This window comes from Nicotiana tabacum, chromosome 7 (assembly GCF_000715075.1).
Source record: "Nicotiana tabacum cultivar K326 chromosome 7, ASM71507v2, whole genome shotgun sequence".
Classification (NCBI taxonomy): domain Eukaryota; kingdom Viridiplantae; phylum Streptophyta; class Magnoliopsida; order Solanales; family Solanaceae; genus Nicotiana; species Nicotiana tabacum.
In genome coordinates this window covers 156,360,571-156,385,043 of record NC_134086.1, presented here as the reverse complement: position 1 = coordinate 156,385,043, position 24,473 = coordinate 156,360,571, and positions in this window count along the sequence as shown.

Genomic DNA, 24,473 nt, shown 5'->3' with positions numbered 1-24,473 from the left:
TACTTGAGAGCTTGTATGAATTTACTTGACTATAAATGCTCCTTTATGTGCCTTCTTGATAACAAATGCTATTTGTGGATCGGGCCGATCGCCTCGGTAGAAATAGATGCATATATGGTTCGCGTCAGTCGACCCTCTGGCAGTGCACAGTTACTTTTATGTTGGACTGGGCTGTACGACCTCGGCATAATATGTGCATATTACTTATGTAGAATTTGCCCATGATTTACTCAGTTTAAATGCTTTGAAGTGCAAATTATTATATGAATCGTTTTCTCCTTGATCCTGAGATTGTCATTATAATCATGCCAACTATGCTTAGTATAAGCCTTATATATTATTGATATTGACCTTAGTAAGTGTCAAGTCGACCCTTCGTCACTACTTCTTCGAGGGTAGACTGATATTTGCTGGGTGCATGTTGGTTATATACTCATACTACGCGTTTGTATTTAACTGTATAGGATCTGAGGCAGGTGCATCTAGTTACCCCTCTGGCGCGCGTTCCTAATTCCTGATCGAGATATCATGGTGAGCTGCCCCTCTTGAGTCGTTCAACAGCATACCGAAGTTCTTTTCTTTTGTTGTTGTTATGTACTGTCTATTCTGTTTCAGGCAGTAGGATAATGGTATTTTGTATATTCTACTAGTTGCCCTAGTACTTGTGACACTAGTTTCTGGCACACACTGTAGACTATCATTTTAGGATTGCATTTCTATTGCTATGAAGTTGTTGGTTTTCGATTGGTTTAAATATAAGTTAAGTGAAATGTAAATAAAATAACTGAGAACTCACTAGTTGTTAGGGTTGGCTTACCTAACCACGGTGTTGGGCGCCATCACGACCTGAAAAGGAATTTGGGTCATGACAGCTTCATACCGTATTGCCTTAGTATACCGAAGGCTTCCTTTAGGTGGTTGATGTGGTCTTCCTTCCTTTTTGATTTGGCCAACATATCATATATGTAAACTTCCATTGTTTTGCCGAGTTGGTCCTTGAACATCTTGGTGACCAGCCTTTGATAAGTCGCCCCTGCGTTCTTCAACTCAAATGGCATGACTCTGTAACAGTACGTTCCCTGATGAGTGATGAAAGTAGTCTTTTCCTGGTCCTCCTCCTCCATGAGGATTTGATTGTAACTTGAGTAGGCGTCCAAGAAACCCATCCATTGTGTTGATGAGTTGATCGATATGAGGCAACAGAAAAAAGTCTTTCGGGCAGGCCTTGTTTAGGTCCGTGAAATTCACGTACATCCGCCACTTTCCATTTTTCTTTTTCACCATGACTACGTTAGTTACCCATTGGGGTATTTCGACTCCCACATAGAGCCGTTAGCGAGTAGTTTATCCACCTCATCATTGATGGCCTTGTTGACTGCGGCGTTGAATTTTCTTCTTACTTGTCGTACTGGAGGGTAGAGTGGATCGACATTCAACTTGTGCGTGGCAATATCTTTCGGGATACCTGGCATATCTACATGGGAAAAAGCAAATGGATCGGCGTTGTCAATTAGAAACTTATGAAATTTACCTGGATCTGAGAGTTTATGGCCTATGTAAGCCCTTTTGCTGTTGTCGATGTTATCTAGTTGGATGGAGTCGAGATCTTCTACCTTTGAACCTGTGGCTTCCACGACGTTAGGGTCCTTGATGACATCTTTTTGTTCGTCGAGTTCGGGCCCAACTTTGGGTAATTGCTATGCTTCCGAGTCTGTTCCCTTTAACTGTTGAGTGTATGAACAATCTTGGGCGATGCGGTAGCATTCTTGGGCTGTGTGTTGTTCGCCTCGGATGCTGAATATCCCCCACGGAGTAGGGAACTTGATTACTTGATACAGACTGGACAGGATGGTTCTCACGGCGTGTATCCATATTCGCCCTATAATGGCATTGTAAGTTGTGTCCTGGTTCATGACATGGAACGTTGTTTCTAGGGTGACGCCCACGGCCAGAACGGGCAGCGTTATCTCTCCTGAGGTTCGCTCAACTACATTGTTAAAACCTATTAGTGTTATGCAATGTGGTACTATCTTGTCCTCGAGTCTCATTTGTGCGAGAACTCGAGGGTGAATAATACACGTGCCACTTCCGTCGTCTACAATTATTCTTTTTACATAAGTATCTGAAATACGTAAAGTAATGACAAGAGCATCGAAGTGAAGAAAGGTCAAACTATGGGTATTTGACTTATCGAAGGCGAGGTCATCATACCGCTCGTGGGTGATTGACCGCTTTAGTTTATATGTGGTGGTAAACTTTACGTTGTTGATTGTTGCTTTATCTCCTTGCCGATGATCATTTGGATGGTGCGGGCGTGGGAGGGTAGGTTTGGAGGGCCTTGGTATTGTTCTCATCCGCGACCGAAGTTGGCTCTTCCTCGGTCGCTCATTAACTCCCTGAGGTGTCCTTGGTGAAGCATGTTCACCACTTCTTGCCATAGGGCTATGCAGTCCTCAATCTTGTGGCCTCGTTCCTGATGAAACTCACAGAGGGCATTTAATTTTTTGGTACTTGGGTTGGACTTCATCTTTTGTGGCCACTTTACCTTTGGGTCGAGTTTCTCTAGCGCGTACACTATTTCTAAAAGGGAAACACAAAAATTATGAGCAGATAAGAGTGGATGCATACCTATTTCGTTTCGCTGAGTCCCTATATGTGGCCTAGACGGCCCTTCGTCATGGTAAGGAGAGGGAGGGATGGTCGTTCTGACATATGGTTGGTCCATGTCCCAGTTGGGACGTGGGCCTGAATGGTCTCTTCGACCATTATTACGACGATCTTTCCTCGGCTCCGTTTGGACTGACGTTAGCTATTGGGGGACCATTGAGGTCATCCTCATCTGCTCTCACCTCGGTGCAATAGGCGTTGTGAATTTCTTCCCAAGTGGCGGGAGGGTATTACATGAGTCTGCTCAACAACTTTCTGGTCGCCCTTGACCCATTCTTGTTCAACCCATTTTGGAAAGCTGCCATTGCCATCCCTTCTGATACATTCGGCAAGCTCATTCTTTCTATGTTGAACCGAGCGAGGAAGTCCCTGAGTCCCTCACCGGGTGATTGCCTGACGACGAATATATCATTCACCCTGGCTTTTGCCTTCTTAGCCCCGGCGTGGGCGGTGAGGAACTTGTCGGCCATTTCCTCAAACATTGTTATTGAATGTTGTCACACCTCCTTTTTGCGCGCCTACCCCGAAGGATAAATGCGTGAGGGCGTTTTTCCATTTTAAGTGACATTATTCGAAAAAGGGATTAATTATTTATTACAGAGTCGCCACTTGGGAAAGGTTTGACTTTTGGTGTCCCAAGTCACCGGTTTATCTTGAATCCCAAATCGAGGAAATTTTCGACTTTCTAAATGAAGTCTGCGAACCAGAAATTCTAAGTAAGGAATTCTGTTGACCCGAGGGAAGGTGTTAGGCACCCACGGATCTCGTGGTTCTAGCACAGTCGCTTAAATTGTTATAATGGCTAAATATCTGATTTTAATACATGTTATAACTTGTGTGCTTTTATTAGGTTTAAACCGTTTTTATTATTATTTATTTTTTATGGAATTTCAACGTCGTGAAAATGCATCTCAAACCACGTCGCAATCAATGCACTCGTGGTTGTTAATACATTCCGATTTCGTTGAGATTTGGATTTGGGTCGTATAAATGCGCACCCAAGTTGAAGAATGTAATTTAATTAAAAATCGCGCCTAAAAAGTCTAACGCGTTATTATCTTTGAGGAAGGCCGTAAAAATTCGCTAAACGGCCCATCCCAAATTCTAAGTATTTTATTATGACCAATTATTGAGGGCCCCGCAATTTGCATTTTTGTTTGGCAAGGCATGCCTCATTTTTGTTTTAAAAGGATCAACCTATAGTGACTATGTTTTCTATTTCGTTTGTCTCTGTAATGAAAGAAAAAGAATTCTAACTTATATACATGCTCACGAGTTATTATAGTTGAGTTTCGAAAGTGAGTCGTTTAAAGAGTTTACATGGGCAGCGCATAGAATGTTCTAAATATAGACAGTAAAAGAAAGAAAAGACTACATTAAACTACAGCTTCAAATCTTTCCCATTTTTGCATTCATGCTTCGAGTAGCTTACAAGATGTACCAGTTTATCAGTTTGTGTACCTGGTATTTGGAAAGCAAGGAAAGAAGATGAAGATCAGTGGAAGCAGCAGTAGTGTAAATACACTGCAACAAACAGGTTCAGCAACACAGCAAAACCAGTAACGACCAGTAGAATAACCCAGTAACAGATTGAAAACCAGCAGTACCAGAATGCAATCGCAATCAAAGCAGAAGAGAGACGGATACAATACGCAGTAGTTCACTAATTTTAAATAACACTCAAGGAAAAACAACCTGAAATTATTCAAGTAAAAGTTCAGCTTGTTTTTCTCTTTTTGCTCTCAAATTCTGATTTCTCAAAATTCAGTGAACTCTCTCAACTTTTTCCTCCTCCTTTTTTTCTCTCATCCTCTTCCAATGTGTAAAAATGATTCTATTTATAACCAAGACCCTTGTCTTGAACCACTAACCCGAAATATTCCCATAATTGCATGCCTTGCCCCCACTACTTAATGTTTTTCTTATTTGATATCCTTGTTCCCCATGCCTATATGTTTTGTCCCTCACTATATTAAACAAATACATTATTCCCACTCAATTATATCTTGTCCCCCACTATATTAAACAAATACATTATTCCCACTCAATTATATCTTGTCCCCCACTATATTAAACAAATATATCACCTCCCCACTAACTTATGTCTTGTCCCCCACCATGTACTATTTTAATATTGTTAATGCCTAGTGGACAGAGCACTCAAGATTAAGACTCGTTTCCCATATTGCCCCTGACACTATCGAAATTACCGTTCTACCCTCATCAGCTATAACCATTTCGGTACCAACACCATATCAGTTATATCCAAATCCTCCTAATTGTCTAATTACAGCAGCTATAACCAAATTCCTAATCAAATTCAACTAATAAATTTAAGCTAGAAACTCAGATTATGTCAAGTATCATCAAAACAAAGACTAAGGATTCAGGGAACCAAACCAAATGATGAACAATAAAGAAACAACTGAAATCATTTTGACTGAACAACATTTTTAACAACAAACATACTTTCAGATTCAATAACAGTAACAAATTGAATATAACGAACAAGTAGATTCAAATCACTAAACTCAATAATTAATTGAACTCAAACTAAATCAAACAACATTATAATGAAGATGAATGATTCAAACTAAAATAAACACTCGACATTATAAACACACTTGAAAAACTCGAAAAGTAACAAACTTCAAACAGAAATGAACACAAATCTTCTCTAATACAAACAAAGAACCTGGGTTCGAATGGTAACCTCGACGCACTGTAACTCGACGAAATCGACACTGATTCTCGCTCAAACTTTGCTGGTTTCGTACAGCAGAAACAGGACGAAGAAGAAGATGGAAAATGGCTGCTTAGTAATGAAGAAAAAGGTCGTTCCCGGGCAACACGCCATGGAGGTGAAGGTGGACTGCTTCACGTCACTGCTGGAGCTGCTCGCTGATGGCGTCGTTGATGGCTGGAGCTCGCGACATGAGGTCACTCATGGTGAAGCTCGCGACTGACGTGAGGAGGAAGATGGCGGTGGCTGGAAATGTTCGTGGTTGACGAAGCAGAAGTAGCAACAACGAACGACTAGTGAAGGGTGGTCTTTAGAAGGGGTCGTTTGGAGTCGCTGGTTGTTTGGATGGTTTCGACGATAGTGTTGGAGGTGCTGCGACTGGAGCTCGATGGAGGAGGTCAGTTATGGAGCTGCTGGTGCGTGTGTGTGTGTTTGAAGAAGGCGACGGAGGTGGTCGTTGGTTCGAAGGCAGCCATGGACGAGCTGCCATGGATGTGTGTGTTTTGGAGTTTTGGAGAAGAAGAGAGTGGGGGCGGATGTCTTTAGGTTTAGGGTTTTGAGGGGGATAAAAAATGAAAATGAAACTAAGGGGTTGGGTCTTTGGGGTTATAGACTGGGTCGACCCGATTTGAAATGGACCGGGTCGTAGGGGAAGGCTTAAAATTTGAAGAAAAGGCCCAATCCGATTTCTTCTATTTTTGTTCTTTTCTATTTATTCAATTTCCTAATTAATAAAGCTAAAAATGCTAAGATTAAATTATAAAACCCAAAATTATCTCAAAATACTAATTAACTCCTAATAACAATTATCGCACATTTAAATAACAATTAACGATAAAATCACATAATTTGGACGTTAAATGTTAAAAATGCAACGTACATTATTTTTATGATTTTTTCATTTTGTAAAACAAACTTAATTAAATATCAAATGCAAATGCGCCATATTTTTATATTTTTTATTAATTTAACACATTAACATGCACAGGCAAAAATACAAATAATTATCCAAAAATGCCACAAAAATTCAAAAATTGCACACAAAGGAAAATTGTTTTATTTTGGATTTTTTGGGAGTAATTCTCATATAGGGAAAAAACCACGTGCTCACAGCTGCCCCTCTTTGTCCGGAAACACGTAGGGTTTTCGTGCAAAGATAAAGTGAGCGGATACGAGCGATTTTTGCCCGTTGGAATACTCCGTGTGAAGCATTTTTTCAAAAGATTTGACCGAACCTTTGCTTCAGAGGTTTCCTACATATCCTGGGCTAAACAGGAATCAGGTCAATGTAGTTCGGGAAGTTTTGGTAGCTGGGACTACCATGGGACTGCATGTTGCTGTTACTGCTGTTGCATGCTGTTACTACTGCTTTACGGACCTCCTTATTACACAAAAGGAGAATTAAAACTAAGCTAGCTATGCCTATCAACTACTAGTTACAAGATTCCTATCTATAATTCTTTCGCAACTAGATCTTGAGTCTTAGCAGATTCTGCTTGTAGACTTCGATCTGAATCTTGATGCTTGCAAGTTGTAGGTGCTTGTTTATTTTTGCAGCATTGAGTGAAGCGGTATTGGCGGAGCTCGTGACTTCAATCAGATTTTGAGCGATCTGCACTTTGTTTGCTCCAGTATTTGGGCTCATCTTCTTTTGTTCTTTTCTTCCTTTCTTTTATTCTGGATTGAGACTCACTCCATAGGTAATCTCGATCCCTGTGCCTCGAGGTCAAACCTGCTCAGACAACAAAACAAACAAAAGAACGAAATTTTTCTGCCCCAGTTTCACTAGGAAAATTTCGTGAGTTAATTGCCATAAAAATCTACAGAACTGATGAAGGGATTGGAAACCTCGAGTCTAAAAGGCGCAACTCAGGGATTGGAGCCCTAATATTTGCAAAAGGCAAAACGCTCAACTCAGAGATTGGAGCCCTAATGTCGGCTAAAGAAAATCACTCAACTCAGGGATTAGAGCCCTAATGTGGGCTAAAAGAAAATTGCTCAACTCAGGGATTGGAGCTCTAATGTCGGCTAAAAGAAAATCGCTCAACTCAGGGATTGGAGCCCTAATGTTGGCTAAAGGAAACTTGCTCGACTCAGGGATTGGAGCCCCAATGTCGGCTAAAGGAAAATCTGCTCAACTCAGGGATTGGAGCACTAATGTCGGCTAAAAAAAATTTGCTCAACTCAGGGATTGGAGCCCTAATGTCGGCTAAAAAAAATCGTTCAACTCAGGGATTGGAGACATAATGTCGGCTAAAGGAAACTTGCTCAACTCAGGAATTGGAGCCCTAATGTCATCTAAAGAAAAATCGCTCAACTCAGGGATTGGAGCCCTAATGTCGGCTAAAAGAAAATTGCTCAACTCAGGGATTGGAGCCCTAATGTCGGCAAAAAGAAAATCGCTCAACTCAGGGATTGGAGCCCTAATGTCGGCTAAAGGAAACTTGCTCGACTCAGGGATTGGAGCCCCAACCTCAGGTCTAAAAGGCGCAACTCAGGGATTGGAGCCCTAATGTTTGCAAAAGGCAAAACGCTCAACTCAGGGATTGGAGCCCTAATGTCGGCTAAAGGAAACTTGCTCAACTCAGGGATTGGAGCCCTAATGTCGGCTAAAGGAAACTTGCTCAACTCAGGGATTGGAGCCCTAATGTCGGCTAAAAGAAAATCGCTCAACTCAGGGATTGGAGCCCTAATGTCAGCTAAAGGAAAATTGCTCAACTCAGGGATTGGAGCCCTAATGTCGGCTAAAGGAAAATTGCTCAACTCAGGGATTGGAACCCTAATGTCGGCTAAAGAAAAATTTGCTCAACTCAGGGATTGGAGCCCTAATGTCGGCTAAAGAAAAATTTGCTCAACTCAGGGATTGGAGCCCTAATGTCGGCTAAAAAAAATCGCTCAACTCAGGGATTGGATCCCTAATGTCGGCTAAAGGAAACTTGCTCAACTCAGGAATTGGAGCCCTAATGTCAGCTAAAGGAAACTTGCTCAACTCAGGGATTGAAGCCCTAATGTCGGCTAAAAAAATTGCTCAACTCAGGGATTGGAGCCCTAATGTCGGCTAAAGGAAACTTGCTCAACTAAGGGATTGGAGCCCTAATGTCGGCTAAAGGAAAACTGCTCAACTCAGGGATTGGAGCCCTAATGCCGGCTAAAGGAAACTTGCTCGACTCAGGAATTGGAGCCCTAATGTCGGCTAAAAGAAAATTGCTCAACTCAAAGATTGGAGCCCTAATGTCGGCTAAAAGAAAATCGCTCAACTCAGGGATTGGAGCCCTAATATCGGCTAAAGGAAACTTGCTCAACTCAGGGATTGGAGCCCTAATGTCGGCTAAAGGAAAATTGCTCAACTCAGGGATTGGAACCCTAATGTCGGCTAAAGAAAAATTTGCTCAACTCAGGGATTGGAGCCCTAATGTCGGCTAAAAAAAATCGCTCAACTCAGGGATTGGATCCCTAATGTCGGCTAAAGGAAACTTGCTCAACTCAGGAATTGGAGCCCTAATGTCAGCTAAAGGAAACTTGCTCAACTCAGGGATTGAAGCCCTAATGTCGGCTAAAAAAATTGCTCAACTCAGGGATTGGAGCCCTAATATCGGCTAAAGGAAACTTGCTCAACTCAGGGATTGGAGCCCTAATGTCGGCTAAAGGAAAATTGCTCAACTCAGGGATTGGAACCCTAATGTCGGCTAAAGAAAAATTTGCTCAACTCAGGGATTGGAGCCCTAATGTCGGCTAAAAAAAATCGCTCAACTCAGGGATTGGATCCCTAATGTCGGCTAAAGGAAACTTGCTCAACTCAGGAATTGGAGCCCTAATGTCAGCTAAAGGAAACTTGCTCAACTCAGGGATTGAAGCCCTAATGTCGGCTAAAACAATTGCTCAACTCAGGGATTGGAGCCCTAATGTTGGCTAAAGGAAACTTGCTCAACTCAGGGATTGGAGCCCTAATGTCGGCTAAAGGAAAACTGCTCAACTCAGGGATTGGAGCCCTAATGTCGGCTAAAGGAAACTTGCTCAACTCAGGGATTGGAGCCCTAATGTCGGCTAAAGAAAAATCGCTCAACTCAGGGATTGGAGCCCTAATGTCGGCTAAAGGAAAATCGCTCAACTCAGGGATTGGAGCCCTAATGTCGGCTAAAGGAAAATTGCTCAACCCAGGGATATGATCCCTAATGTCGGCTAAAAGAAAAATCGCTCAACTTAGGGATTGGAGCCCTAATGTCGGCTAAAGACGACTAGGGAATGGAGGCCCTATGTGTAAAATCTCAACTTAGGGATTGTAGCCCTAATGTTGGCAAAACGGCGACTAGGGAATGGAGGCCCTATGTTTAAATCTCAACTTAGGGATTGGAGCCCTAATGTTGGCAAATGTGACTAGGGAATGGAGGCCCTATGTCTAAAATCTCAACTCAGGGATTGGAGCCCTAATATTGGTAAAAGCGGCTAGGGAATGAAGGCCCTATGTGTAAAATCTCAACTTAGGGATTGGAGCCCTAATATTGGTAAAGGCGACTAGGGAATGGAGGCCCTATGTCTAAAATCTCAACTTTGGGATTGGAGCCCTAATGTTGGCAAAGGTGACTAGGGAATGGAGGCCCTATGTCTAAAATCTCAACTCAGGGATTGGAGCCCTAATGTTGGCAAAGGTGACTAGGGAATGGAGGCCCTATGTCTAAAATCTCAACTCAGGGATTGGAGCCCTAATGTTGGCAAAGGTGACTAGGGAATGGAGGCCCTATGTCTAAAATCTCAACTCAGGGATTGGAGCCCTAATGTTGGCAAAGGTGACTAGGGAATGGAGGCCATATGTCTAAAATCTCAACTCAGGGATTGAAGCCCTAATGTTGGCAAAAGGCGACTAGGGAATGGAGGCCCTATGTCTAAAATCTCAACTCAGGGATTGAGCCCTAATGTTGGCAAAAGGCGACTAGGGAATAGAGGCCCTATGTCTAAAATCTCAACTCAGGGATTGGAGCCCTAATATCCCTATGTCTAAAATCTCAACTTAGGGATTGGAGCCCTAATATTGGTAAAGGCGACTAGGGAATTGAGGCCCTATGTCTAAAATCTCAACTTAGGGATTGGAGCCCTAATATTGGTAAAGGCGACTAGGGAATGGAGGCCCTACATCTAAAATCTCAACTTAGGGATTGGAGCCCTAATATTGGCAAAGGTGAAAGTTTGATTTTGGGGCTTCTAAACTAACCCTTTTTTTGGAATTTTCTTCTTATTTCTCTTTTCATTTTTTTTTATTTTATTTTATTTTTTGTTTAGTAAAAATGCAGGAAAGAATTTGTAAGAAACTTCCCTTTTGGGTTGATTCCTTGCTGCAAAGCTGTTTGTTGCACTTGTGCATTTCTTTTCCTTTTTGGTTGCACCTGCTTCTTGCACGGTTGCTTTGGATTGCACCTGTTTTAATTTTTCAAACATAGAACAATTGTTAGTTTGAAATAGTGGTTGGTTTTGTGGCCTTGGTTAGTTTTGATCACTCGATCCCGGCCCAATTTCGTTGATGAAGATCTCAACTGCAACTATTTTCTCCCTGAGGATCGATTCATTTCAGGCCCTGGAGAACCTCTGATTATTCCAGACTTTGCCATGATGGTTGGTCGGTGGAACTCAACTTCCACCTTTATTTCGCCTTCGTATGTCTTTCCTTCTGACTTCCTTTTTTTTTTTTTGAGCACTGGGGAACCTTTGGCTCTTCAAACTTTGCTACAACGGCTAGTTGCATGGGACTTAACCTCTTTAAATATTATTTCGCCTTTATAAGCACTTCGATTTGATTTTCTCCTTTCAAGAGTTTTCAATTTCGGAGCAGCGGCCCACATGGCCAATCAAGGTAAACTTGATGCACCTGCTGAGGCCGGGTATCTTTTGCACATTAGCCCGCACCAAATGAGAACCCTGTAAATCAGTCTTGCCATCCTTTCTTTGTCTCAGTTTCGAAAGAGTGTTAGACCGAAAGGGATTCAAAGAAAACAAACAATGAAATGGAGAATGAGTTTTAAAAAAAAAGTGTCCCTTCCGGGGAAAGAAAAGAAGGACTTATCTGGAGTGCATGCGACTTCAATGAACATGACACGCCTTTTGGACTGGATACCTGATCTGTGTAAACCGTCCGACTCTTAGAAATTCATCACAACTTTGCCTTGAAACCGAGGAACCTTGCCAGGACTCTGTTGATGTCGATGGCTGTGGGGATCTTATTTTCGATCATAGGCGCCCTTTGTGGGTTTTCACGAGCTGGCATTTTTCATTTCATTTCTTACCATCGCCTTATAGTGCCCGTGTGAGTTTTCACTAACAAGATTCTCTCATCTTCATTTTTCTCTTTACCGTCGCCTTACGATGCCCGTATGGGTTTTCACCAATAAGACTCTCTCATTTTATTTCTCTTATTTTGCTTGCGAGGATCTAAGTAACTACATTCTCTGATCCTTGAACATTCTTACCGATTGATCGGAAGGACTTGAACAGGATTTGGGGTAAAACGAGCTTGGATGGAATTACAACTTTAGAACCTTTCTGGCGAACTGTCGCCGAACCACTATAACTTTTACCCCAGTTTCACTTTTGGGAGACTTTGGATTTTTATTTTGGTGTGACTGAACCCCAAGGAGAGGTTGCCTACATATCCTTTCGGAATCAAGTCAAACGTTGTTCAGGAAAACTTTGTTTTTGGTTTTCTTTTGTTTTTTTCTGTTTTTTTTCTTTTGTTTTTCCGTTTTGTTTTGTTTTCTCCTCTTCTCTTTTTTTTGCTTTGTTTTCTTTGTTTTTTTTTATTTTTATTTTCAATTCAATTTCTTTCTCTCCTTTTTTATTTCATTTTTCAATAACACTTTCAGGTTCCAAAGAGGGTAGTCAAAGAAAGGTAACCGGCTCAAAGGGTTTGCAAAGGGTCGATAGTGTTTGGGTAGCGAGAATGAAAGCCTTCGTCATCCCAACCGGAGAATATTAGAACTATATGAAGGATCAAACAAAGTTACTTTTGACTGCATTTGCATTGACAGTTGTTTCGGGGACATTTCTTCGATGTGTCCCAAGTTCAACGCACTCTTTTGGCAGTACTCTTGTTGCGATGTATGTACCTTTCCAATCTGGACCCAATTTTCTTTCAGCTTTTCCAACTCTTTGTTTTATTTTCTTAAACGTATCTTCATTGCGATCTAATCCTTGATTCATTATTTCGAGGTCTGAGGCTTTCAGGATCCGGGCATGAAGTCCGCAAGCATGTCGTGTTATTGAAATCTCCATTTAAGAGAATTGAAAAGAGAAATAAGAAAGAAAAAATGACAAGATTAAGAGAAGAGACATTCCTAGACAGTGAAATATTAATTTCATTTTTTTTTATTTTGATTGAATTTATTTTTTGAATTTTTTGAAGATAGAAGGGTTTATACAAGAAAGTAAGACAATAAAGTAAAACATCTGGATCACACCCTGAGATAATCTGGATGCAGAAAGGATAGCAAGACTGGCTACTGAGACTCCCGTCTGATGGGGAACTTTCATGTTTGGCAACCATTTTATGGCTTTTCTTCTATCTCGGCAATGGTTGTAATGGCCTTCAGTGCCGGATCAAATTCCTCATCTTCATAAATTATTCCGACTATTGGCCTGTTGTTGTGGGCGGGCAACAGATTGTTGATCACATCAGGAGCTTCTTCATCCCGAAAAATGATTCTTTCAGCTTCAATCGAATCTTCAACTGCCCTTTTGAGGGTCCAACAGTCCTTTGTACTGTGCCTCACTGCTCCAGAGTGGTATTCACATATAGTGTCAGCTCAGTGCGGTGGGGACTCGGGGTTCAGCCGAATTTGGTCCGCTGGCTGCAATAGATCTAGCCTAATCAGCTTTTGGAACAAGCTTGAATACGATTCACCAATAGGGGTGAACTGATTCTTTTTGAAAGGCTCTCTTGGGCGAGGATTGTACCGGGGAACATCTGATTGAGGATTGTATGGAGCTTGGTAAGGATGGACATTTCTGGGAAGTGAAGCTCAGTTTTGTGGATAATATTGTGGTCGCGTGTAAGGTTGCGCATTCATCAACGCATACCAACAAAACCAATCACCTGAACAGAACCTGGCTAATTTACTCACACACACAACCTTGTTAGTTTTGAGGTATTTAACATATAGGAAATCGCACGTTGGGATGCAATGCACTTAAACAGTTAAACGCTTCTACCATGTGTTTGCACGGGTTGCATGTTTCATCCCGGCCTTAAACTAGCCTTCTTCACTATGTACCTCTTTTCTTTTATTCCTGTCTCTCTTTAACCACTCTTGATCTTGTTTTTGCCACTCTTTTTTTGTTTTTGGCACCTTTTTTTTTCTCTCTCTCTTTTTTTTTACTCAATTATTTTATGGCTATAATCGAATCTGATGGGCATTGCCTACGTATCATGACCCCGCATGAATCAGATCCTGCGTAGTTCGGGAAGATCAAAAATGGAGTAAATAAACTAACTTTTTTTTTTGTTGGAATTTTGAAAGAAATGCTTTAAAAGAAAAAAGGGAAATATTTTGATTTTTTTTTTTTTGCTTTTGAAAGTTGGTTTTTGTTTTGTTTTTGAAAGAAAGACTTCCAAAAATAATTCATTTGCTTTTGATTTAAACTTTGGGAATTTTAAAAGTAAAAAGAAAATATTTTTGTTTGAATTTTTATTTGTTTTCTCTTTTTCTAAAGAAGAAAGAAAAATATTTTGGATTTTGGATGTTGCCTCTTAATTTTCGAAAGAGAGACTTTCAAGAAAACATTTTGGATTTCTGAGTTTTTTTATTTACAAAAGCACTTCTAAAGAAAGGCGAAAATATTTTTGGACTTAAATTTTTTTTCAAAAACTTTTTATGGACATTTACTAACGAAAGACATCTAAAGAGTTTTTTTTTGGATTTTTTTTTTAATTTTGATTTTTTTGAATTTTTTGGGAAAAATACTTAAAAATGAAGGAAACCCGTATTTTGGATTTTGATTTTTATTGATTTTCTTTTTATTTCTTTTTCTGTATGAAAAAACTTCAGAAAGAAGGACACTACTTTTTTGAGTTTTTTTTTTTTAAAACTTATTTTTTTTATTTGAATTTTCTAAGGAAACAAAATTTCTAAAGAAGGAACTAATGAATTTTTATTTTCGGATTTTTTGAAAATTTGGGTTTTTTTAAAAAAAAAAGACTTTTCTAGATAAGAAGTAAAGGAAAATATTTTTAATTTTTTTTTTGAAAATTATGGGCCGGAACCGATGAGGTTTGCCTACGTATCTCACATCCGGTGAGAATCAGACCCGCGTAATTCGCCAAATTAATTGAACTATTTTAAAACAGGACTTTTTTTTTTTTATTATTTTCATTTTTGGCAGCAAATGACAAAACCACTTTCAAAGCATGACTCTTTTCATTTTCATTTTTGGCATTTTCATAAACAAATATAAAAAACTATTTTAAAAATAAGACTCTTTTTCATTTTCATTTTTCATGGCAAAACAAACTATTTTCCTTTTCTATTTTTGAAAACAAGACAGAACAACGACTCTTTTTTTTCTATTTTTCCATTTCTTTTAGTAAAACAAACTAATAATTTTTTTTATTTTATTTTCTCAAAATTTCGACAGAGTTTCGACAGTATTTGGGCATTGGGTTTTTCAAAAATAAACAATTAACTCCCTAACCGCTATTTCTCTCTTTTTTCTTTTCCTCAATTTCACAATATTCATGATATTCAAAAGCCGGTCAGCATGCGGGCGCGAGACAAATAAATGCACGAAAAACAAATAGGATGCATCAGGATGGTCTTTTCATTTCAGGTTGCTAGTCCTAGACGGACTCAACCCCTGTGCTGAGTCCCCTAAGTCAAATGCAACGTGATGCAAATAAGCGTTCCTACTAGGGATCCGGCATGAAGTTTTGTTATACTAGGTTTATCCTGGGATATGTTCTAGACTGTGTACCCGAGCGGACAACTCGAGTCGAGGAGGGGGCTACGTACCGGGGACCCGCGGGATCGTCCGACTTTGTAACTTGTCCGACCTCTTTCTTATTTCAGGTATTGACACCAACAGAATAGGGAGTCTCGACCAGCGAGCTCCTCCCCGGAGGTAAGAAGAGAAGGGTTTCGGCACAGTTTATATGCAGTTCAGATAATATCAAAGCGGTAAAAGCAGCATTTAGCACCTTAGGCCCAAACATGTAAAAATTAGATGATAAACAAAGCCAAATATAACAATTCATTTAAGCTCGAATTCTGAACCCTGAACCAGAGATTCTGAGGATCTCCAGCAGAGTCGCTAGAGCTGTCACACCTCCTTTTTGCGCGCCTACCCCGAAGGATAAATGCGTGAGGGAGTTTTTCCATTTTAAGTGACAATATTCGAAAATGGGATTATTTATTTATTTCAGAGTCTCCACTTGGGAAAGGTTTGGCTTTTGGTGTCCCAAGTCACCGGTTTATCTTGAATCCCAAATCGAGGAAATTTTCGACTTTCCAAATGAAGTCTGCGAACCAGAAATTCTAAGTAAGGAATTCTATTGACCCGAGGGAAGGTGTTAGGCACCCACGGATCCCGTGGTTCTAGCACGGTCACTTAAATTGTTATAGTGGCTAAATATCTGATTTTAATACATGTTATAACTTGTGTGCTTTTATTAGGTTTAAACCGTTTTTATTATTATTTATTTTTTATGGAATTGCAACGTCGCGAAAATGCATCTCGAACCACGTCGCAATCAATGCACCCGTGGTTGTTAATACATTCCGATTTCGTTGAGATTTGGATTTGGGTCGCATAAATGCGCACCCGAATTGAAGAATGTAATTTAATTAAAAATCGCGCCTAAAAGTCTAACGCGTTATTATCTTTGAGGAAGGCCGTAAAAATTCACTAAATGGCCCATCCCAAATTCTAAGTATTTTATTATGACCAATTATTGAGGGCCCTGCAATTTGCATTTTTTTTTGGCAAGGCATGCCTCATTTTTGTTTTAAAAGGATCGACCTATAGTGACTATGTTTTCTATTTCGTTTGTCTCTGTAATGAAAGAAAAAGAATTCTAACTTATTTATATGTTCATGAGTTATTATAGTTGAGTTTCGAAAGTGAGTCGTTTAAAGAGTTTACATGGGCAGCGCATAGAATGTTCTAAATACAGACAGTAAAAGAAAGAAAAGACTACATTAAACTACAACTTCAAATCTTTCCCATTTTTGCATTCATGCTTCGAGTAGCTTACAAGTTGTACCAGTGTATCAGTTTGTGTACCTAATATTTGGAAAGCAAGGAAAGAAGATGAAGATCAGTGGAAGCAGCAGTAGTGTAAATACACAACAACAAACAGGTTCAACAACACAGCAAAACCAGTAACGACCAGTAGAATAACCCAGTAACAGATTGAAAACCAGCAGTACCAGAATGCAATCGCAGTCAAAGCAGAAGAGAGACGGATACAAGACGCAGTAGTTCACTAATTTTAAATAACACTCAAGGAAAAACAGCCTGAAATTATTCAAGTAAAAGTTCAGCTTGTTTTTCTCTATTTGAACTCAAATTCTGATTTCTCAAAATTCAGTCAACTCTCTCAACTTTTTCCTCCTCCTTTTTTTTCTTTCATCCTCTTACAATGTGTAAAAATGACTCTATTTATAACCAAGACCCTTGTCTTGAAACACTAACCCGAAATATTCCCATAATTGCATGCATTGCCCCCACTACTTAATGTTTTTCTTATTTAATTCTCTTGTTTCTCATGCCTACATGTTTTGTCCCCCACTATATTAAACAACTACATTATTCTCACTCTATTATGTCTTGTCTCCCACTATATTAAACAAATATATCACCTCCCCACTAACTTATGTTTTGTCCCTCACCATGTACTATTTTAATATTGTTAATGCCTAGTGGACAGAGCACTCAAGATTAAGACTCATTTCCCATATTGCCCCTGACACTATCGAAATTACCGTTCTACCCTCATCAGCTATAACCAATTCGGTACCAACACCATATTAGTTATATCCAAATCCTCCTAATTGTCTAATTACAGTAGCTATAACCAAATTCCTAATCAAATTCAACTAATAAATTTAAGCTAGAAACTCAGATTATGTCAAGTATCATCAAAACAAAGACTAAGGATTCAGAGAACCAAACCAAATGATGAGCAATAAAGAAACAACTGAAATCATTTTGACTGAACAACATTTTTAACAACAAATATACTTTCAGATTCAATAACAGTAACAAATTGAATATAACGAATAAGTAGATTCAAATCACTAAACTCAATAATTAATTGAACTCAAACTAAATCAAACAACATTATAATAAAGATGAATGATTCAAACTAAAATAAACACTCGACATTATAAACACACTTGAAAAACTCGAAAAGTAACAAACTTCAAATAGAAATGAACACAAATCTTCTCTAATACAAACAAAGAACCTGGGTTCGAATGGTGACCTCGACGCACTGTAACTCGACGAAATCGACACTGATTCTTGCTCGAACTTTGCTGGTTTCGTACAGCAGAAACGGGACGAAGAAGAAGCTGGAAAATGGCTGCTTAGTAATGAAGAAAAAGGTCGTTCCCGGGCAACACGCCATGGAGGTGAAGGTGGACTGCTTCACGTCACTGCTGAAGCTGCTTGCTGATGGCGTCGTTGATGGCTGGAGCTCGCGACATGAGGTCACTCATGGTGAAGCTCGCGACTGGCGTGAGGAGTAAGATGGCGGTGGCTGGAGCTGTTCGTGGTTGACGAAGCAGAAGTAGCAGCAACGAACGACTGGTTAAGGGTGGTCGTTGGAAGGGGTCGTTTGGTGTCGCTGGTTGTTTGGATGGTTTCGACGATGGTGTTGGAGGTGCTGCGACTGGAGCTCGATGGAGGAGGGTAGCTATGGAGCTGCTGGTGCATGTATGAGTGTTTGAAGAAGGCGACGGAGGGGGTCGTTGGTTCGAAGGCAGCCATGGACGAGATGCCATGGATGTATGTGTTTTGGAGTTTTGGAGAAGAAGAGAGGGGGCGGATGTCTTTAGGTTTAGGGTTTTGAGGGGGATAAAAAATGAAAATGAAACAAAGGGGTTAGGTCTTTGGGGTTATAGACTGGGTCGACCCGGTTTGAAATGGACCGGGTCATAGGGGAAGGCTTAAAATTTGAAGAAAAGGCCCAATCCGATTTCTTCTATTTTTGTTCTTTTCTATTTATTCAATTTCCTAATTAATAAAGCTAAAAATACTAAGATTAAATTATAAAACCCAAAATTATCTCAAAATACTAATTAACTTCTAATAACAATTATCGCACATTTAAATAGCAATTAACGATAAAATCACATAATTTGGACGTTAAATGCTAAAAATGCAACGTACATTATTTTTATGATTTTTTCATTTTGTAAAACAAACTTAATTAAATATCAAATGCAAATGCGACATATTTTTATATTTTTTATTAATTTAACACATTAACATGCACAGGCAAAAATACAAATAATTATCCAAAAATGCCACAAAAATTCAAAAATTGCACACAAAGGAAAATTGTTTTATTTTGGATTTTTTGGGAGTAATTCTCATATAGGGCAAAAATCACGTGCTCACAAACGTGCTGGTAATTGTGAGTACCATGTCAAGGCTCCCCCTATCAAGGTTTCGCCAAACTTCTTTAGCAACACTGATGGTACCTGCTCTTTTGAGAGGTCGTTGCCTTTTACTGCTGTGACGTAATGAATAGTGTGATATTCGGGGTCTGTTGTGCCATCGTATATCTTAAAATATGATGGCATTTTGAAGATCTTGGTATGGCATGTGGGGGTACCTCCTCGTTGTAGGGTTGTTCGACGAATCGGCCGACATCTCGTTTTGGTTGCAGTTTCGGGGCGCCAGGTATCATATCAACCCTTTCTTGATGTTCCATAATCTGGCCGCGGAGTGCTTTATTCTCGTTCTCCATTTCTTCCATTTTCTTTAGAATGGCCGCAAGTGCGTCATTACCTGCATCAACAACGGTGTGAGTGTTACCTGTTGGGGGAGCGAGTTGTTCGCCGGTGGTTGTTGTGGTATCCGCTTGTGCGGCGTTTCTATTCGCCCTTTGAGCGAGTTTGTCGAGTATGTTATTTAGAGTACTTGTTAGCCAGTCCTACAGTAATTTTTTCACTGTTGGTGGCTCTTTCTCAGCTGTGGGCGTGGAAGCTCCCCATTCGCGTGAAGCAGTTACACTTCCATGAGGGGGAGATGAATCACTCCGACTGGGGGTAGCACTTGGCGTCACATTCTCCTCGTCTTCTCTATCATCCTCGTTGATGGTGTGCAAGAGGTTGGTAGTGACAACCACTACTACTTTCTATCTTTCATCTCCTTTTCCTGCCATTGTTAGTTCGTGCAAACGAGAAAAAGATGGCTGTCCTTTTTTATGATCTAGAAGAAACTAAAATTTTAACTAAAAACTCTCCATAAACGGCGCCAAATTATTTGACCAAAAAGTATTGAGCTTTTTGTTAAACCAATTAATGAGGAAATATATAAAATGTTATGTATTTTATTAATAATCATTAAATTGCAATTCTAATCTATATATTTCTTCTTCTTTTTTTGGGGGGTTCAAATCTATATATTTCTCTTAAATGATTTTCTATCAAGTATACTTGGCTAAAATGCACAAACATACTTTTTTTTAACTCCCATTCTCTAGTTCTTAATAAAATCCAAGTATTCGCTTAGGGAATATGGGAACGAATTGAATTGTACGAGTAGATACGTATTTGCTTTCGTCTAGACAAAATGTTTATCATCTTGTATCGTCACAAATAAAACTGTCCATCCTATTGACATTCGATTAAAATTGGTTTCATTAATTAAGTTAATAAAAGAGGTGTTGGCTATGGCATCTGAGCCATTTCCACAGTTGGAATTCATCCAGGAAGAAAAATTAAGAAAGAAAGACAAAAGATTGTATTGGTCAAAATTTGGAATAGACTTAATAGCTGCAAATGGACGTGGTCGAGTAGGAAACCAACCACAACATACGGGTGAGGAGTCGTCTTAAGAGAGATTAGTGCCGAGGCCGAGAATTCAGAAATGTGAATTCTCTGTTGACCATTAGTTGTTCGCCTAATAAAGTAAATATTATTTAAGATTTGCAATGTTAATTATGGTTTGCAATGTAGGAATATTATTTTAAGATGTGATTGTCTATTGCAAAGACATTAAGTTCTGTTATGTGCTCTCATGAATTATGTTTGACAAACTAAAATTTTTCTTTCCAACAACTGAGTTTTACCCATGGACTGATTGTCTCAAGTTTTACAAGCTTATGATTGTACAAAGCATGAAACTAGGAAGTTGGAGGCAGTGGTGAAGCCAGAAAACTTAATAAGGGTGTTCAAATTTTTCTCTTATTTTAAACACCCTTTGTCAGGGGGCTATGTAAGGGTGTTCAACGTCTATTTTTAATTAATAACAAGTAATATTTTACCTTATACATAGTATACTTTTTTGGTAAAGGATGATCAGTTGACCACCCTTGGGCCAACATAGCTTCGCCCCTGGTTGGAGGGCGCGACTGCTGAAACATCTGATACTGCGAAAGCTCTACAAGTTTTTATATTTATAGAACTTGTAATTCTTGAAATAGGGAGGAGAGTCTCCTCTATGATTATGATCTATAGAAACTAGTAGCTTATTCATGAACTTTGTAAATATTGGAGGTTCCGCCTAAAGTCCCCCTCCTCTTGTAGTCATCTTAAACATTTTAAGAAATATACAAAAGATTCATCCAGTTAACAAAAGAGTTTCCTGTCCATAATCAATAAGTGAGTTGTCGCAAGTTATGATTTCTACACTATTACCTATTAACAAATTATTATGTACATTAACTTTTTTAGTAAGCAAAAGGACTCCATAACAATTGGATCACCTCAGAGCTTCTTTGTCCATCCTTTTTGAAGCCCACAACAACAAAAATTCTTTTAATTTTAATTTATATACATTATAAATACCTAGCAATTTAGTAAGAGCTAAACATAATGAAACTACACTTATTTGTGAGGAGACTGAGGTATTGGAGTTTCAACTGTTTTTCATTTGAGTGGACAATTTCTTGAGTCATGACCAATTCTACCACAATTAGGAACATGACAGTATCTTGGTTTTTTAGCAGCTTCAATACCACCAATTAAACTTTTCCCTTTCTTCCTTCCTTTTGTCTGAGATAGTTGGGGATTTTTAATGTGACAATCTTCAACTGGAGAACTATATTCTGTAGATTGACTAATATCAATATGTTCGTGATCATCAATGATATTCTCATTTTCAGGAAAACATTGAACAATTTGCAGCACTCTTTCTAATTTCCTTTTGGCACAATCAAGACGACCTTTTGTCTTTACTGATTCACGAGTCAAATCTCTAACCATAGATTAAAGACTTTGGAACTTATTGTCATCATTACTGAGATCCATCATATGAGAAAACTTAAGTACCAATAAATTTTCTTGCCTCCATCTAGCCAACAAGTACTTCCTTGACAACATGAAATAGTTATGAGCATTAAATACTGGAATTGAATGCTTACACAAAATACCTGAAAATTCAAACTCTTGGCAAGAATATTGAACAATCTCTTCTAGTGGATTCCAATAGACAAAACGTCCATCATCTGTTGTGTTGTAGTGGAGCACAATATAAGATTCATTACTATTTGAAAATAAATCATATTCAATAGAGAGTATTATCTCATCTTGTAATAATTTAAAGGCAAAAGGTGTGAGGACTTTTAATGCATGTTTCTCCATTCACATGAATGTCTTAATTTGAGGATTATAATACTTTTGTCACATCGTTGCCTCTTCTCCGGCATGGTTTCTTATATTGACCGTTATACCAACCTGCTCAATAAATTCTTTTAAACTAGTTCTTGCATGTAAAAATATTTTCAAATATACATTAATAGATTTTGAGCGACCAGTTGTTGTCATTCCAGCAAAAAAATACCCTTTCGAGCAAGGTAACCATGACACACGATTTGAATATAGCAATTTGATATGCCTATCCAATTCAAGATCAAATTTAGTAATCAATTTGTCCCGCTGACACTCAAATTCTTCTATGCTACCAATTTCATAAAGCATATGAAATTCAAATTTAGATTGCAGATACCTTGAACCAAGGACAAAAGAAAACCAAGGTACCTTGAACCAAGGACAAAAGAAAATCAAGGTACCTTGAACCATGGACAAAAGAAAATCAAGCAGAGAACTTGGATGCAATATGCCATATACCGAAGGAATGTTTTGTGAGAGGCAATTCATTAGCGATCGCTTCTGTTAAACCAAGATCTTGATACATTAACATGGTTTGTGGATGTTTTCCATTAATTAGCAGTAAGAAACTCTGCAAAATAAATAAACATTAGCAATAAAACAAGAAAAATATTAAAAATAAAGAATTTTGAGAATGGAATGATATTCACCTTTAATGCCCATGAAAAAGAAGAGGCCTTCTCATTTCTTAACAAAAGGCAACCAAAGAAAATGTATTTCCATGGTTGTTCACGCCAACCCAAACTCCCAACTGCATCTCATAACAATTCAATCCGTAAGTAGTATAAAAAACAACTACATCTCCAAAAAGCTCATAAGCACGAATAGAGTCCCCAAATGCCCAAATGATATTCTCAAGTCTTTGGCATGCATCAACTGTGAAATCATATTGGAAATCAACATCTTTGTCTTTCAAACTCTTATAAATTTTTAATAGCTCCAAAGCATCATATTTAATATTTGTAGAACTTTTTGATTGTATAAAGCTCTTGATATCTATCTTTTTCTGTAAAAGGCAATTGGCCTACTGTTTAACCAAAAATGTGATTCCTTGGTCAAAGCTAAAGACAAATAGAAATTCGGGCTACTGATAATCAGGAGACGAAAAAGAAATAATAGACTTTTTGAGAATGACAAATAAGCAGTAAATAGGTTTGTATTCCAATGTAATGTTTTTTATCTCCTCTGTCCTTACAAATGACGAGACCTCCTCTTTTTATAGTTGATTCTAAGTAAAGGAGTAATACCTTAGTCTTAATGAGATAATTATGAGCAATAAATGACATTAAATAAGACGTTACACAATCATTCCTATTTAATACCAATTCTCTAACGTATTGGGTATTTAATAGTGAATTTGGACTCCTTTTCGTCATCATATCCATGTCTTCAATGCCTTCTGATCTCTTGGCTTTAAATGGCCTAAATAGGTACGAAGCTTGTATTATTCGAATTGCCTCTCGTGCCTATTTAGCTTTTCTTTCCCCGTATCTGTTGTCACTCGTGCCTCTTAACTGATCATTATGTTTTGATCATTCCTCGTGTCATGCCACGTCACCTTCAATGTAAATTCAGTTTTTTCCCAATACAGATAGTCCCCCTACTTTCCATTTATTTATCAATTAAATATCTAGGAAGTGGATCTTCATAAAAAGGGAATTTTTGTCGTAAGTAATTCTATGACAGTACTGACGCTTCAATTGTCCCTTCTAATTAATGCTTTGCATATGTGTCACCTTTTATTTAATGCTCTACACACGTGTCACTTTCTGATTGGTTCTGCAATTCTGCACCCTTTTTTCAAGGCTTCTTTATTCCCACTATTCACGAAGTGATAGTTGCCTTTATTATAGGCTTTCCGTCATTACACTTCTGAGTTTGACGGTTGTCATTATAAACATATTTAACCCTCTTTCTTTTGTCTTCTTCTTCATAGACCTTCAACAAGCAATTTATTATTCACTTTTGCTTTTTCTCCCCTTTAGTTCATCCTTCTTCAACAATGTCATCTCCAAACCCTAACCCTAGAAAAGTTCCAATTCTAGATCACTTCCCCAATGCCCCCGTAAGACATAGGAGAGGCAGAGGAGGTAGGCTTCGGAGCTTGAGCCTAGGATCCACTCGTGGTGATTCATCTGGTTCTGCTTCTTCTTCTTCTGGTATTAGGAGTTCTATCCCAAGGACCCCTTCTTCTAAAGTTAAAGAACTTTCTGAACCTACTCAGGAACCTTTAGTTGAAGAAA